The 15,722-nt window shown below is 44.9% G+C and overlaps 1 protein-coding gene across 4 annotated transcripts in view; it reads right to left on the bottom strand.

The window, feature by feature from the left end:
• The window catches only part of FAM171A1 (family with sequence similarity 171 member A1), a 159,156-nt gene that overhangs the window by 98,602 nt on the left and 44,832 nt on the right, over positions 1–15,722 (bottom strand).

Raw genomic sequence — 15,722 nt, forward strand, 5'->3', positions numbered from 1 at the left:
AGAGTACCGTGACCAGCCTGGCCCCTCTCCCACAGCCTAACCTGTTCTGCAACCCAATACCAAATGTTCTCTCCAACTGACCCGTCTTTAAAACGAAAACTCCTTCTAGTATAAAGACCCATTGGGGCTGGGCGTGGTGGCTCACGCCTGTAATCTCAGCACTTTGCGAGGCCAAGGCAGGAGGATCACTTGAGGTCAGGATTTTGAGACCAGCCTGGCCAACATGGTGAAACCTCATCTCTACTACAAATACAAAAAAATTAGCCAGGCGCGTGCCCGTAGTCCCAGCTACTAGGGGGTTGAGGCAGGAGAACCATTTGAACCAGGAAGGCGGAAGTTGCAGTGCACGACAGAGCGAGACTCTGTCTTAAAAAAAAAAAAAAAAAAGACCCATTGGGTCTAAGCCTGAAGCCTCCAGAGGGTCTCCTCCTTCCCTTTCCATCTCTCTGTACCTGGAAGGCAGCTCTGTGGTAGGATGGACCCCAAGCATATGGGTCTTGGAGCAGGACTGGGAAGACAAAGCCCTCCAGGAAGGGCTGAGTCCAGGCCAGAATGAGATACAGGGGACCTAGGGCTGCTGGAAGGATGGGCTGCTGGGGCGTACCTCTGTTCCAAGCCTTATCCCTGCTCTTCATGCAGTTACAGCCTGATAGGCCCACCCACAGGCTGCTGCCCCCCATTCCTCAAACAATACACATTTACAGTTGTTGCCTTTAAAAAGAAAAAACAGGCCACTTATTTTTACACTCACGGTCTAAGCATTTCTGTTTGCAGAGACTGGGCAGGCTTCTGTATCTTTATAAGCACATGCTTTCTGCAGCATGGGTATATTCTCAATGTATTTGTTGCAGGATTGTCTATTTTTGCATTTGACATTTCAATGAATTAGAGGGGAGGAAGAAGATTGGAGAAAAAAATTAAGCCTATATTCCCTTGTAGTTATTTTTGACCCACTTGCTACAAAAGTGGGAATGGCATTGGAAGGCTCCACTCTGTAGGAAGTAACCTTCGCCTTCCCTGGGCAAATGCTTTTGTTTCCTCCTTCAAACAGATTGCATCGCTCTCCTGGCATTAAAAATGAGAAATAAATTTAGCTTCATCTCCATATATCCTGGGATTCCCCTTAAATAAGCTCTAAAGCATTTTTCTGGGTGGCTTTAGTAGGAAATGCAGTCCCTGGTTTCTCCCTGCCCCACAGCCCCCTAGTAAGCCACCCCACCCCACCTGGGAGGCATAGAGTAGGAGGTGGTTGCTCTCAAGATAAAGAAGGCGGCATCATGTTTTCCCCCTGGAAGAACAGAAGCACCCGAGGTCCAGGAGAGAAAGGAGAATTCTCCTCTGCCTAGCCTTTTCTGTGCACGTGACAGGGTATTTTCTCTCATTCACAGTCAATACGGCTTTGATAACAGCTCCAAGAAAAATGATGCCTAGACAGTTTTAGTCCAATGTGCCCGTGAAACTGAAGGCCTCATCCTACATGTGAATGTTCCTCACGTACATTATGTGATTATTTACTGTTACAGTGAGGTATGTGAGATTAGCCCCCTTTTTAAAGACAAGGAAACCGACTCGGAGAAGGTGAGTGACCTGCCCACGGCACACAGCTGCCACCCAGCAGAGCTGAGATTCAAGCGTGCGTCTTCTAAATCTCGTGCACTTCTTATTATACCAAAGCTGCCTCCCTTTCAAGTTCCAGGCATGGCCTTTTGAATCTGACCAGATTGGGGTCATCGAAAGAGAAGATCAAAAGCCCCCTGCTTATAAAAGTGAGCTTGAAAGAAGAATAGGAAAGAAAATATGCTTCAAGTTCTAAACAAAGCAGCAAGGTTAGAAATGGAGAGATGCTAACTCCGACTGTCACTCTAAGTCTAAAGCCCTGTTGCTTACTCGCTGCTGAACTCCAAAAGGAGTCTGCTGCTATGGTGGGGAGCTTTCGAATATTTTTTAAGCCTCTGAACTCTTTAAAGATAAAATGCTATGCTGACACTAAGTAAAATTAGAGCTTGCTCTGGTTAGAGCCAATGGGGCAACACTGGGGGTATGCACGAGTCTCGGGGGGCTCCACCTTCTCAGGGACTCTTTCCTGTCCCTCCATACCCCCAGGGCTGTGGGGCTCAGATTGTGGCTTACAGAGGTGCCCGGCTGCAAACTGAATTGTTTGTTACTCTTTTTAAAAATTTGTCACTGGAATGTAAATCAACTACTGGACTGAGTTCAGCACTGGTTTTTTTTTTTTTTTTTTTTTTTGAGACGATATTTTGCTCTTGTTGCCCAGGCTGGAGTGCAGTGGTGCAATCTCGGCTCACTGCAAACTCCGCCTCCCAGGTTTAAGCGATTCTCCCGCCTCAGCCTCCCGAGTAGCTGGGATTACAGGCGCCCACCACCACGCCCGGTTAATTTTTGTATTTTTAGTAGAGATGGGTTTCACCATGTTGGCCAAGCTGGTCTCGAACTCCTGACCTCAGGTGATCCACCAGCCTCGGCCTCCCAAAGTGCTGGGATTACAGGGGTGAGCCACCGCGCCCGGCCTTGCACTTTTTTATTCTCTACGTTTGAGCGAGATGTTCTTGATGAAGCAAGCAGACCCCTGATTTCCATTCTGGCCTGGGCTCTGCATCTCCCTGTGTGCCAGGAACAAAGCACTGGCCCAGAAACCAGCTCCAGGGACACGTAGAGTCCCAGGGCACTGGATGGGAGCACGGTACCTCCTCCGTGGAAACACACCGGGAATTCCTACTCTTGACTCACTGCTTTGCAGCAGTAAACCTCCTGTTCCAGGACCCAGCAGCCTCAGAGGAAAAACTCCAGCACTGGTGGCTGAAATGCTTTCAGGGTTTGCCACTCACTTCCCAGCCGTGGGCAGCCAGCCCATTCCATGCCTGTATGGCTCTGGATATTAGAAAATCCTTTCTTTCCTTGACCTAAAATTTTCCCTCTTGGAACTTCTCTGTCCTCGTTGTCTTAACTCTGGCACCAAGGATCCAAGATTAACACTTAATATTCCTCCTAAAGAACCAGCCTAGAAAGGAATTGAAGATGAAAATATATAAACCGTGGACTGCCTTTAAAGAGACACTGTAACAAGTCAGCTTTCTTACAATAAAGGAACTGACCACTTAGAAAATGCAGGAGAGTTCTGAGCACTGGTAGGTTTGTCACTCGTGAGTTTTTGCAGATTTCCAAGTCTTTCATAAGAAGTCACATCCAAACGCCAAGGAAAATGAAGGTGCATACATAAACATCCCGAGGGTGAAGGAAAACAGCTTCCCATGGTGAATAATGCCATTCACGGTTCACATTGTCATCCTTAATTTGGAAGAAATAAAATATGTTTAATGGAAACTGCTTTAAGATTTGCAAGAGTGTGTGATCAGAGAAAAGCAAGCCTCCACCTTCCCCAAGCGAGGGTTGATCTGTTTCCTGCCAGGACAGAAGAGAACTTTGTGTGAATCCACACGCTCTGTACAAGGCGGAATCACTCCCCACTTCCTCAATCTGCATAGTGCAAGGCAACGACGGGATCTGGCCTCTCCTCCTGTTATCTTTCCTGAAGCCTTTTCTGTGTCGCTGGCAGATATTTCCTGTTGACACTGTGCCTCCCCAATCAGTTTCCACTGCCAGAACCCCATAATGTGAAGCATGACACGCCAAGTGTCTGGTCATGCGGTATCTGGTAGGATAAACCGTCACCCTACAACTGGGAAAGGATTTCTAAACAGGAGGCACGTCGTGTGTTATTATAACAAAGGGCTGAATGCACATCACCATCGCCACTGAGATCTTAACATTCCTAGCAAAAAAGAAAAAAAAAAAAAAGAAATCTCCATGTGGCATGTTTTAGAGCTCTTATTTAAGCGGACTGACCAAATATCCAATTCTCAAACACAGTAGACCCCAGGCACTTGCAGAGTTTAACTTTGGCTGTTTTATCTATTTCTACGTCTTCTTGAGGCTGGCCATACGGGGAAGACTGTCATTTGCCTAGGGTTTGAATCAAGCCTATTGTATAAGGAACATGGGTTACTGGGTCCATCTGGCCAACTGTCCAATACCCCTGGCTTGACCTAAAATTGGGACCGAGGTGTTCTCGTTGAAGCAAGCAGACCTGATTTCCATTTTGGCCTGGGCTCTGCATTTCCCTGTGTGACAGGAACAAATAATGGGATGCTGCAGTTTTCTGCATCCCATTATTTCGGGGGAAAGAGTTCAAGGGCCCCAGCACTCTTCTGCTTTGCTGGGGCAGGTCAATGCATTTCATCCCAACTCCGAAGACGCCAACTCCGAAATGGCACACGTTCCTGGTGTGCCCAGGTGGGAAGTTGGGGAGTATCCGCTGCCACATTCCTGTCACTTCTCATGAGCCCAGGAGCGACTCCCAAGCCAGCACCTCTGCCACCCCGGCCTGGCCTGCGGCCGCAGGGAGGAAGCTGGTCGGTGCTGTCTGGGCCCTGTCCGGTTCCTCCGGGATGGGTGGCTGAGTTTCAGCTGAGTCTAGCCTTTCCTCATATCAGAATGGTACAGTCTCAGACTTCAGTTTGGAATTCAGGAAGAGGTCACCCTCAGGCCTTTTTATTATTTTTTAAAACCAACCTCATTGAGATATAATTTAGATATAATAAAGTCCATCCATTTTAATGAAGTATACAGTTTAATGAAGTTGGACACACGTATACACCTGTGCAATCCCTACCACAATGAGGACAGACAGACAACATTTCTGCCTGTCCTTGGATTCATCTAATATGGGAAGGCAGAGTGCTTCCACTCTGGAGCCAAGCTGCTCTGTCATGTCCTGGCTGTGATGGGCGCAAGTTATCTCATCTTCCTTTGTCTCGGTTTCTCCCATCTGCAAAATAGGTCAAGTATTAACATCAAAAACACCGTACTTTGAGTGTTAGTTGTGTGGTTTGATATGTGCAGAACATTCACATCTGTGCAGGCCCGTGGCTAGCCTTTCACCGTGTGGGCTTTGTTATCATCACTATTATTATGAGAAATGGCTAAGCTGCCTTCTCAATGACAATGTCTCTACTGCAGAGGGTGCCTGTGACAGCACCCTGGAGAAATCACATTTTAATACCACATTATCCCCTTATTCTAACAGACTTAGCACTTCCATCTGGGCAAATATTTGTTCACAAAGGTCTCAGCAAATCTCTTCAACCCAAAGAATGTACTGTATTCTCACTAATCAAGATCACAGAGACCTTGATCATGCTAGCAAGCCATCGCCTTACCTCCCTGGGATTCACCTGGTGTACCCCCAACTCCCTAGTCCCAAGCTCAGGCCTTAAGAAGCTCGATGTCCTTTTTATTGGAGACAAGGAGGGGCTGGAGAGGTGTGTGATTTTTACCTCTTTCCCCTTGCCCTCGCCCCCTGACTATCAATATAAGGTAGAAAATACAGAAAAAATATAAAGAAACAGAAAGAAAAATATAATCCCACATACATAACCCCAGCTCCCAGAAGCCACTAAACCTAACATCTTAGTATATTTCCCCCAGGTGTGTTTTTTGCAATTTTTCTTTACATAGCAGGAACGTTATGTTACATGTACATTTTTTACAGTTTTAACTTCACTTTAGCACATAATTATTTTCCCTTGTCACTAAACCTCACGTTACAGATAACTTACCCTTTCATCTTACAGATAGATCATATAATTATTCCCTATTTTGAACTCACAGGTTGTTTCCAGGTTTTCATTACTCTAAGTTTACAACAAGCACCCTTGTGCATGATGGTTTATCTTATTTGAACGACTGGGATTTCTGGGTTTGCTGAGCAGCTGTATTTTCTGTTTAGTGTCAGGCTGCCTCTGGAATGCTTGAGATGCACCAGGGGTGGTGCCCCAGGAGGGCAGCGCATGGCCTCCTTCCCTCACCGGGCCATTCACGCTGCGTGTGTTTGTTCTGGAGCGTCCCGCACGGTAAGGTCAACAACTGTCAGGTGACAGGCTTCGTGGGACCCTGCTCGTAGGACGGCATTCCTCGGGGTGAGTCCATGTGTCTGGTTACCCTGGTTCTAAGAAACCATTCCAGTCTGCAGGCTCCAGACCTTCCACGATGCTGACTTAGTGATGATAGAATGGACAGGACACCTCCAACCAATAACTTTTCTGCTTGTCTTTCAATAAGCAGGGAAGCCCAGGTGGAATCCCAGAAAGCAGCTGTTTCTGATCTCAAAGGTGAGATGCCAGGTTCTTACCTGACTGGCAGAAATCCAAACGTTGGATAATTTACCGTGTTGGCATAACTATGGCAAAACAGGCATTCAGCATTCACTCCTGGTAGGAATACAAGTGTGAATGGCCCCTCCGCGGGGATATCTGGCAACAACCATCACCAAAGTCTCCAACGCACATGCGCTTTGACAAGCAGTTTTACTTTAAAAGATTTATTCCACAGACAGACTCACGCATTCTCCAGCACAATGTAAAAGAGAAGACAGTTCTGCCCATCTGCAGCCCCACAGTGGGTCTGGGTGATGCAAGGACTGAAGAGTTCACCAGCGCTGGAGCTGCCCCTGCTCTGTCTAGTAGGAGAGCTTCCCAGATAGATCTCCTCTGGGAGAAAAAAAAAATCACAAGGTGGCAACAGTTGTGTAGGAAAATAATATAGGCCTTTCCCAGTCACGGAAACAGGATGCAGGGAGAGGCCGCCAGACAAAGAAAAGAGATGCAGAAAGAAAGGCGTATGATGGGAGCGGGATGTGCAGACACTGAGGAAAGGCAGGGCCAGGAAGTCATGACCGGAGAGAGGCAGGGGTCGCATTCAGCTTTAGAAACTTGAACGCCACAGATAAGGGCTGGGTTTATCCTACAGGCCAGGGGTCACCAACACGAAGCATAAAACTACTTATAAACACTGCTATCTAAAAATAAAGTCTGGTTGCGCTCATATTTTATTTCATTTCATTTTATTTTATTTATTCAAGATGGAGACTTGCTCTGTCGCCCAGACTGGAGTGCAGTGGTAGGATCTTGGCTTCTGCGACCTCCACCTCCCAGGTTCAAGCGATTCTCCTGCCTCAGCCTGCCTACTAGCTGGGATTACAGGCACGCGCCACCACGCCTGGCTGATTTTTGTATTTTTAGTAGAGACATGGTTTCACCATATTGGCCAGGCTGGTCTCAAACTCCTGACCTTGTGATCTGCCCGCCTCAGCCTCCCAAAATGCTGGGATTACAGGCGTGAGCCACCATGCCCAGCCTGCACTGATATTTTATACAGACACATCGGGCATCATGTAATTCATAAATATATACCCACTAGGGTCCATGCTCAATTTTATTTATTATTATTTATTCAGGCATTCATTTACTTTTTGAGACAGGGTCTTGCTCTGTCGCCCAGGCTGGAGTGCAGTGGCACAATCATGGCTTACTGCAGCCTCCATCTCCTGGGCTCAACCAATTCTCCTGCCTCAGCCTCCTGAGTAGCTGGGACTACAGGCATGTGCTACCACACCTGGCTAATTTTTAAAACATTCTTTTGCAGAGATGGGGTCTCACTATGTTGCCCAGGATGGTCTTGAACTCTTGGGCTCAAGTGATCCTCCCGCCTGACTTCCCAAACTGCTAGGATTACAGGGGTGAGCCACTGCACCTGGCCTCACGCTCAATTTTATCACTAGAGGTATGCAATCACAAAATTCTGGAGCCACATGGTCTTGGCAATAAAGAGAGCTGAAATGTGACCAGCAGGAGAGGGGCGTGATGAGATACGGTGTTAGGAAGAATAGCAGGAGCCAGAAATTCTTCAGGAGCCAGAGATTCTTCCTCAATTCCCAGAGCCAGTGAATCTGCAGAAAGAGATTCGGGAATCCTCCCAGGTGGAGCTGAAGTTCTGCTTGGTCCCTCCCAGAAGGGAAAAGCTACTGAGCTCAGTGATCAGTCCCAGTGCTGCACCGGGAAGGGGTCACGAAGCTGGTTACTTATCTGTGTGCGCTAAGTCTAAACAGAAAAAGGCAATCAACTTTGGCCTCTTGCAGAGAAATGCATTTGCCTTCCTCCAAGTAGTCTGTGTCCTCTAAGATACTCCCTTTTGGATCCCGGGTGACAGAAATCTTGGGCCAAATCCCCTACCAAATCCCGGAGCTGGTTTCCATCAGTACGTAGGTCAGTTGTTTTTAAGAGTTGGAGGTGTGTGTAATCTCATGCTTCCTCTGTTAGAGTGTGTTTAATTCTATTTCCTCCCTTTCAAGTGTGTTTAATATTTTAATTCTTATCTCCTCCCTTTAAGAACTTATAGGAGTCTAGATGTGGGGCTGTCAACGGAGCACAGCACCCTAGCCTGGATACTGGAGATGGGGAGACCCTCACTATTTTGGGATCATACCTGTGCCTCTCTCACTATAGCAGAAGATGAGGCAGCTCCATGCTGTTACTGGCAAAGGTGTGACATCCTGATGCTTAGAGTCACAAGAGGGAAACTCAGGCCTGCTCACAGTTCCAAGAGGGTTTATAAACACTTTAGAGGGGACCAAAGGAGGAGAAGAACATCAAGAAGACCACAAAGTCACCAGTGTGACATCCACTGCCTTCCATACTTCAGTCTACAGGAGGCCATCAATGTGCTCAGAGAATAACCAGGAATGTTGAGTTGCAGGTGACATGTCTGGAGGGATACAGGCTGACTCCACAGGGTGGAAAGGAGACACGGCACATATGTCCATTCCTACAGCATGCCTGTGGAGGTGACGGTCTTTCAACTGAGTCATGTGATGTCTACCTCTTTTTCCATCAGTTGTTCATTCATTCCAGCAGAAAAGTCCACGTTCACCAGAGAAGAAAAATGATACGTCTCCTTCCCCTCCCCCAATTACTAAGTGTCCAGTTGGGAGCTACGCTATGATGACACAAAGGCATAAGAAAGATACAATGAACTTTGGGGACTCAGAGGGAAGGATGGGATGGGGGTGAGGGATAAAAGAAAGAAAAAGAGTCCAGGGATTTTTTTTATTTTTATTTTTTGACATGGAGTCTCGCCCTATTGTCCAGGCTGGAGTGCAGTGGCATGATCTTGGCTCACTGCAACCTCCATGTCCCAGGTTCAAGTGATTCTCATGTCTCAGCCTCCTGAGTAGCTAGAATTACAGGCATGCACAACTACAGCCAGCTAACTTTTATCTATTTTGCAGAGATGGGGTTTCACCATGTTGGCCAGGCTGGTCTCAAACTCCTGACCTCAGGTGGTCTGCCCACCTTGGCCTCCCAAAGTGCTGGGATTACAGGCATGAGCCACCGTGCCTAGTCTGTCCAGGGATTTTGAACCTAGACTTTCTCAAAAGTCAGGTGGAGGTGGAGGAACCAACAAAAACAGACATAATCCCTTCATCTAAGAACTCAAGGAAGGGACAGAACACATATAAAAGGTTTTGTAAAACTCTTCTCCATCTGTAACTCTTTTAATGAGAACATCAGGTAAAAACACTTATCTATAACATAAAATATTCAAAAATTAGATTGACTTTTTAAATTTTTATTTCTTTCCAATTGTTATTTTAGCTTCAGGGGTTTGTGACATGAGTAAATTGCATGTTACATGAGTAAATTGCTTGTCCTGGGAATTTAGTATACAGGTTATTTTGTCATCCAGGTAATGAGCATAGTCCCTGAGAGGTAGTAGTTCTAACCTCACCCTCCTCCCACCCTCCACTCTCAAGTAGGACCCGGTGTCTGTTCCCTTCTTTGTGTCCATGTATACTCACTGTTTAGCTCCCACTTATAAGTGAGAACATGTGGTATTCAGTTTCCTGTTCCTGCATTAATTCACTTAGGATAATGGCCTCCAGTTGATCCATGTTGCTGCAAAGCACATGATTTCATTCTTTTTAATGGCTGCATAGTATTCCATGGCATATATGTACCATATTGTCTTCTTCCAGTCCACCGTTTGATGTGCATCTAGGTTGATTTCACATTTTTGCTATTGTGAATAGTGCTGCAATGAGCATATGCATACATGTGTTTTTATGGCAGAACGATTTATATTCCTTTAGGTATAAATGTAATGGGATTGCCAGGTCGAACAGCAGTTCTGTTTTAAGTTCTTTAAGAAATCTCCAAACTGAAATTTCCAAATTGCTTTCCAATAGTGGCTGAACTAATTTACATTCCCACCAGCAGTGTATAGGTGTTCCTTTTTCTCCACAACCTCACCAGCATGTTATTTTTTGACTTTTTAATAATAGCCATTCTGACTGGTATGAGATGGTATCTCATTGTGGTTTTGATCTGCATTTCTCTAATGATAAGCATTTTTTTCATGTTTGTTAGCCATGTGCATGTCTTCTTTTGAGCAGTGAGATTGGCCATTTTAGACCACACAGTAAGTTTGCACATAGTCACTTTCATCTAATTCTAACTTAACAATTGTACTAACATTATGCAGTAGAAAGGCTGAAAAATTATCAATGAAAAGTATGAAAGGTTTTAAGCAATCCAGACAACTTTCACTCTGTCCAACACAAATTCTGCCTGGGTACTGTAACTGAAGAGAGTTTAATGGGGATGTGACATGGGTGAATTCTGTGTTGGCCTTGGCATTGAAAGCCAGGATCGCTGTCACGTTTACGTTGGCTTATTTGACATCTGGTCATCTGGGGCCTGATTGAAGAGAGCCACCTAGAAGAATATCCTTATATGTTCAAGTTTGCTACTTGGGAAAGATAGTCGAGATAATACGGCATATGTTTTTTGGAATATTCAAAGCACAAATATTAGATGCTTTAAATAAGAGAGAAGATGGTGCATATGATTCCCTGCAGGAGAATTTCTGTTTAGGGAAGCGCAAGTTAACTGGAAAGTCCAATAGACCCTGGGCCTTGATTTCCTGAAAGTGAACCCCTATTTGTGTTCAGGGGTCTTGAGAAACAAGCTGTGTTCTCGTGTGGGCTGTCTGCCCTCTCCCATTCCTAGAAGGATACCTCTCTGAAATACTTACAAACACTTAACAATGAGAAGCCCACAGTGTCAAAACACTTCATGTCTCAGAAGCCACCAAACAGATTTTTTAAAAGCTTTTTTTTACAACTAAAACTATGCCCTGGTTTCACAGTCAAATAGTGGGTTTCCAATTTTGTAACACTTTCACTAAAATAAAAACTTTTTTGGCAAACACAACCACAGAGAAAAACCAAAAGACAAACTTTGAGTTTTTCTAAGCCTAGAATTTTGATATATGCAAATACTGGCATTCCTGGTCAGAAGCCTGAACGCTTTAATAAAAACAGAAAAGAAAGCTGAGGCTTCCAAACCAAAATGGTTTGAGCATTAAGTCAAAAAGAAAGACTGTGTTGCCTGTATTTCATATCATTACAAGCTCATAAAACTAGCCAGTCTCAGCCGCGCTGTAAGATAAAATGCTTAAGATAGAAATTCACCTGATAGTGGTTTCCAACTCTTTAGTTACACAAGGAACACACACAGCACTGGTTTTTATCTTATATTATTTGTCATGTAGTTGAGAAACAAATAGTAGATACTGTTGCTGACTTTGAGCCAAGACAGCCACGTATGATTATGTGCCATGGTGCTAAATTCTGCAGGAAATAAAATTCTAATGGTTCTAATTCCTTTCGCATGAACTTGCTCACTGTGTCTCCATGCTCTGGTGGTAACCTCAGGCCTGATACAAGCATGGGTTATTATATCTTTTAAACCCTTTGCAGAGATTAGAAGGCTGCAGAAAAATACCACTGGGGGTTGAAAACAGCTTTCTGAAATTGTTCTATATGGACAAATAATGCGTTGCTTTCTTTGACAGCTGTTCAATAACTGAATACAGCTGGAGGGGCCGTCGGCTGCCAAGGGATTTCTACTTGGTTCACGACCAGGTTTTCTTTTCCAGAATGCTTTCCAACACTCGAACTAGTCTTATTTATGTTAAGTGTATTTTTAAAAGAGGAATTTATTTTAATTATTTTCCATCCTGCTCCATCCATGTTACATAAAATAGTCTGCAGATTTAAAGGAATTGTCTTAAGGGTTTGTATTTCCCTCACCTGAACTGTAGCTGGAGCTAGGTGGAGTTAGGGCCGATTATCTCTAAGGTATCCCCAAAAGGACACTGCATGCATTCAGCTGCACTGATCTCCAGCTGGTACTATCAGTCATTGTTCCCAAACCCATTTAATAGTAACTATTCATGTTTCAAGCTGACAGCCTGAAGGAAGACAGGGTTCTTCCAGACATAGCAACGAAGCTGTCCACCAAGTAGCCCTCCAGAGTGGGGTCATTTTGGTAAATTCACCTCAATGTTCAGGGTCTGGTACTTAGCCCTGATGGAGATCTTGCCCCCAGAATGGACTTATCTTCATCAGGCATCAGAGACTGATCGATGCAAACAAATGACCAAAGTCTTCATTTGCAATAAAAAGTACACCTTTTTTTTGGCTGGGGGCAATGACTCATGCCTATAATCCCAGCACTTTGGGAGGCCCAGGTGGGTGGATCCCTTGATGCCAGGAGTCCGAGACCAGCCTGGCCAACATGGCGATACCCTGTCTCTACTAAATATACAAAAATTAGACAGGCGTGGTGGTGCACGCCTGTAATCCCAGCTACTAGGGAGGCTGAGGCATGAGAACTGCTTGAATTTGGGAAGGGGAGGTTGTGGTGGGCTGAGATCATGCCACTGCACTCCAGCCTGGGCAACAGAGCAAGACTCTGTCTCAAAAAAAAAAAAAAAATTAAACTTAAATTACAGGGCCGGGTGTGGTGGCTCATGCCTGTAATCCCAGCACTTTGGGAGGTTGAGGCAGGTGGATCACTGGGTCAGGAGTTCGAGACCAGCCTGGCCAGCATGGTGAAACCCCGCCTCTACTAAAAATACAAAAATTAGCTTAGTGTGGTGGCGCGCATCTGTAATCCCAGCTACTTGGGAGGCTGAGACAGGAGAATTGCTTGAACCCGGGAGGCAGAGGTTGCAGTGAGCAGAGATCACGCCATTGCACTCCAGCCTGGGCGACAAGAGCAAGACTCTGTCTCAAAAATAAATACATACATAAATAAAATAAAGAAACAAAATAAAGTACACCTCTTTTTAAGATGGCAATAGTATCATCATACGATCAGTACGTTCTCTCCCCTGCAGGCAGATCTATTCAACAAGCCAATTTACAATCAGAAATGGACTTGGTGGGCACATAGAATTAGAAAAAGGAGAGCTAATTATAGGATTCAAAACATTTTAATGGCATCAGGCTAAAATAGCCCAATGCATACACTTCCACAATCAGAACAGTTTTGTAAAAAGGACGTGGTATTTTATACCCTCTGTGTTAGGATTTTACTTAAAGTAAGTGAGAAGCAATAAGAGTTGGAAGGAAGGAATACGGTATTAGGATTGCAGTGCCATACAGTGCCTAGTCTACTTTCAACAATTAAAAAAACAATCCTTAAACACAGTACAGTTTAAAAGCCATAGCACCTACTTGCCAGGAAAGACTTCCACTTTCAGTGTCACTAAAAATATAACAGAGAAAAAGTCCACATAGAGCATAAACCATTTCAAAATGGAGCATCAAAAATGGAAACGATGCTGGTTAGCCCATTTGCCAGCCCTGCAATCACGCAACTTTTAGCTCTAATTCCTGAAATTCATAAATAGATGGCAAGCAAAGTGGCTCTTAGCAAGATAAATCTGAGCCTTAACCTCCACCCCAGCACGTGTAAAATTTAGGATGGAAATTAACATTCATAATGCCTGGTTCTGATTAATGGAGAATTTAACACCAAGACATCTACTTGCTGCATGCGCAACTGAGACCCAACTTCCTTCCTTTCTCCATCTTTTCCTAAAGGAAGACAGGGTGATTCAAGCAGAGAAGTCCACGCTCAGCAGGGCCTGCTTGGGGTAGACCCTCCAGGCAATGCAGGTCCTTCCCCCATCCTCAAATGACACACTCTTGAGGAGCTCCCTCCCATTCTTTCTTTGGAGAAAACATTCTTTATGTACTGTAACCAAATATATTCTATCCCCATAACGTATTGTGAATATTCCAAATTTTTATCATCTTCTCTAGGCAATCAGCTACCTTTAGACTACACTAAAGTATTTTTTTGTGGCATCAGCTCCAGCCAACCTGCAGCCCCGTGCACTAGCGGGCCATCCTGCACAGTCGGCTGAGATTTACTGTTGGTTTTCAGTGGTGGCTTCACTCACACTGCACACGTCTAACCAAGGAATGTTTAGAGGTTTCCTACTGACAATCTTAAAATCATCTTAACCACCAGGGTGGATTAAACAGCCTTAGTTTCAAGAGTGAGGGGAAAAAAAAGAGGCCACAAAAGAAGGACAAAAAAACCAAACCAGCTTCACCATCAATATCTTTGTTGTCATGACAGGAACCACAACTTAGTCACGGATTCAATAACAAATCGCAGGCAGACCAACTTGTACTAAATAAGGGCTTTTACACTTCCAATCACTGAGTAGAAACATGTGCAGTGACTCATTACAGCCAGCACTTGCACTCCGCATCTGAGGATTCCCAACAAAATGGAAAAGGCAAGGTGAGTGACAAGACTTGCGAAAAGCTAGAGGCACATCACGTGTGTCTAATGATAAATATCTAATGGGAATAAACTGGCTAATAATGAGATGAGCTCCCCACTCCTTTCCTCCTTCCCTGACAGCCCGGGGAGTTCTACATACTCTTTGGTGCAAAATGTATGCAGAAAACACTCTACAATTTCCAGCTGTTCTTTCTGAAGCAGACAGAGAACTTTTAAGGACAGTTGAAGGCCAGGCCCAGGGCTCACACCTTTAATTCCAGCACTTTGGCAGGCCGAGGTAGGCAGACCACTTGAGCCCAGGAGTTCGAGACCAAGCTCGAGATCAGCCTAGGCAACAAGGCAAAACCTCGTCTCTACAAAAAATACAAAAATTAGCCAGGTGCAGTAGCCCTAGTCTGTAGTCCCAGCTGCTTGGGAGGCTGAGGTAGGAGGATCACTTGAGCCCAGGCAGCTGAGTCTGCGCTGAGTTACGATGGAGCCACTGTACTCCAGCTTGAGGGACAGAGCAATACTCCATCTCTAAAAAACAAAACAAAAAAACTCCATCTTTTCTTTGCTTCTTTTCCAGGCCTTTCTGTGGACCCCAAATACTTCTAGCTTATGTCAGGGGCTTCCCATTATGCTGGAACTCACTTCCTGAAAGCTTACTGCGTTCCATGGGCCCCATGGAGTAGAATCAAGCTTTGATATTGGCTAAATCCTGGCATGGACATCCCATTTATCTTATCTCCACGTTACACGCTCATCTTCGCCCACGGCCGTGCTTGGCTTCCATGTCCAATCGGACCAGGAAGTGAATGACGGGCCACACTGAGTGTGAATGTGGTAGGGAAGTGTTGTTTGACTCCGACCTGGGTGAAGATGAGTCATAGGAAGTAAAAAGAAAGGGCTCTGCCAAGTCCATCATCCTGTCCTCTTGCATTCATTTTAAACAATTCAGACTCTTACTGGTAAACCACATTTCTGACTCTGACTTCAACCCAGTACAGATTAAACATCGCTACATCAAATCACATTGTAAATACCCCCAAGGAGGTTCAAGATTAGGAAATCCATCATGAACTGTTCAGCAAAAGAAATATAATCATTTTCCTCTGCAGCTAATTACTCCCTAATTTATCTGTTGGGAAAGTTTAGATTCTTCTATTTTATGTTCCATTAATAACTCAAGAGTCACCAGAGGACTAATGTTCTCTGCCT

Source organism: Pongo abelii, chromosome 8 (genome assembly GCF_028885655.2).
Source record: "Pongo abelii isolate AG06213 chromosome 8, NHGRI_mPonAbe1-v2.0_pri, whole genome shotgun sequence".
In the NCBI taxonomy this organism is placed as follows: Eukaryota; Metazoa; Chordata; class Mammalia; order Primates; family Hominidae; genus Pongo; species Pongo abelii.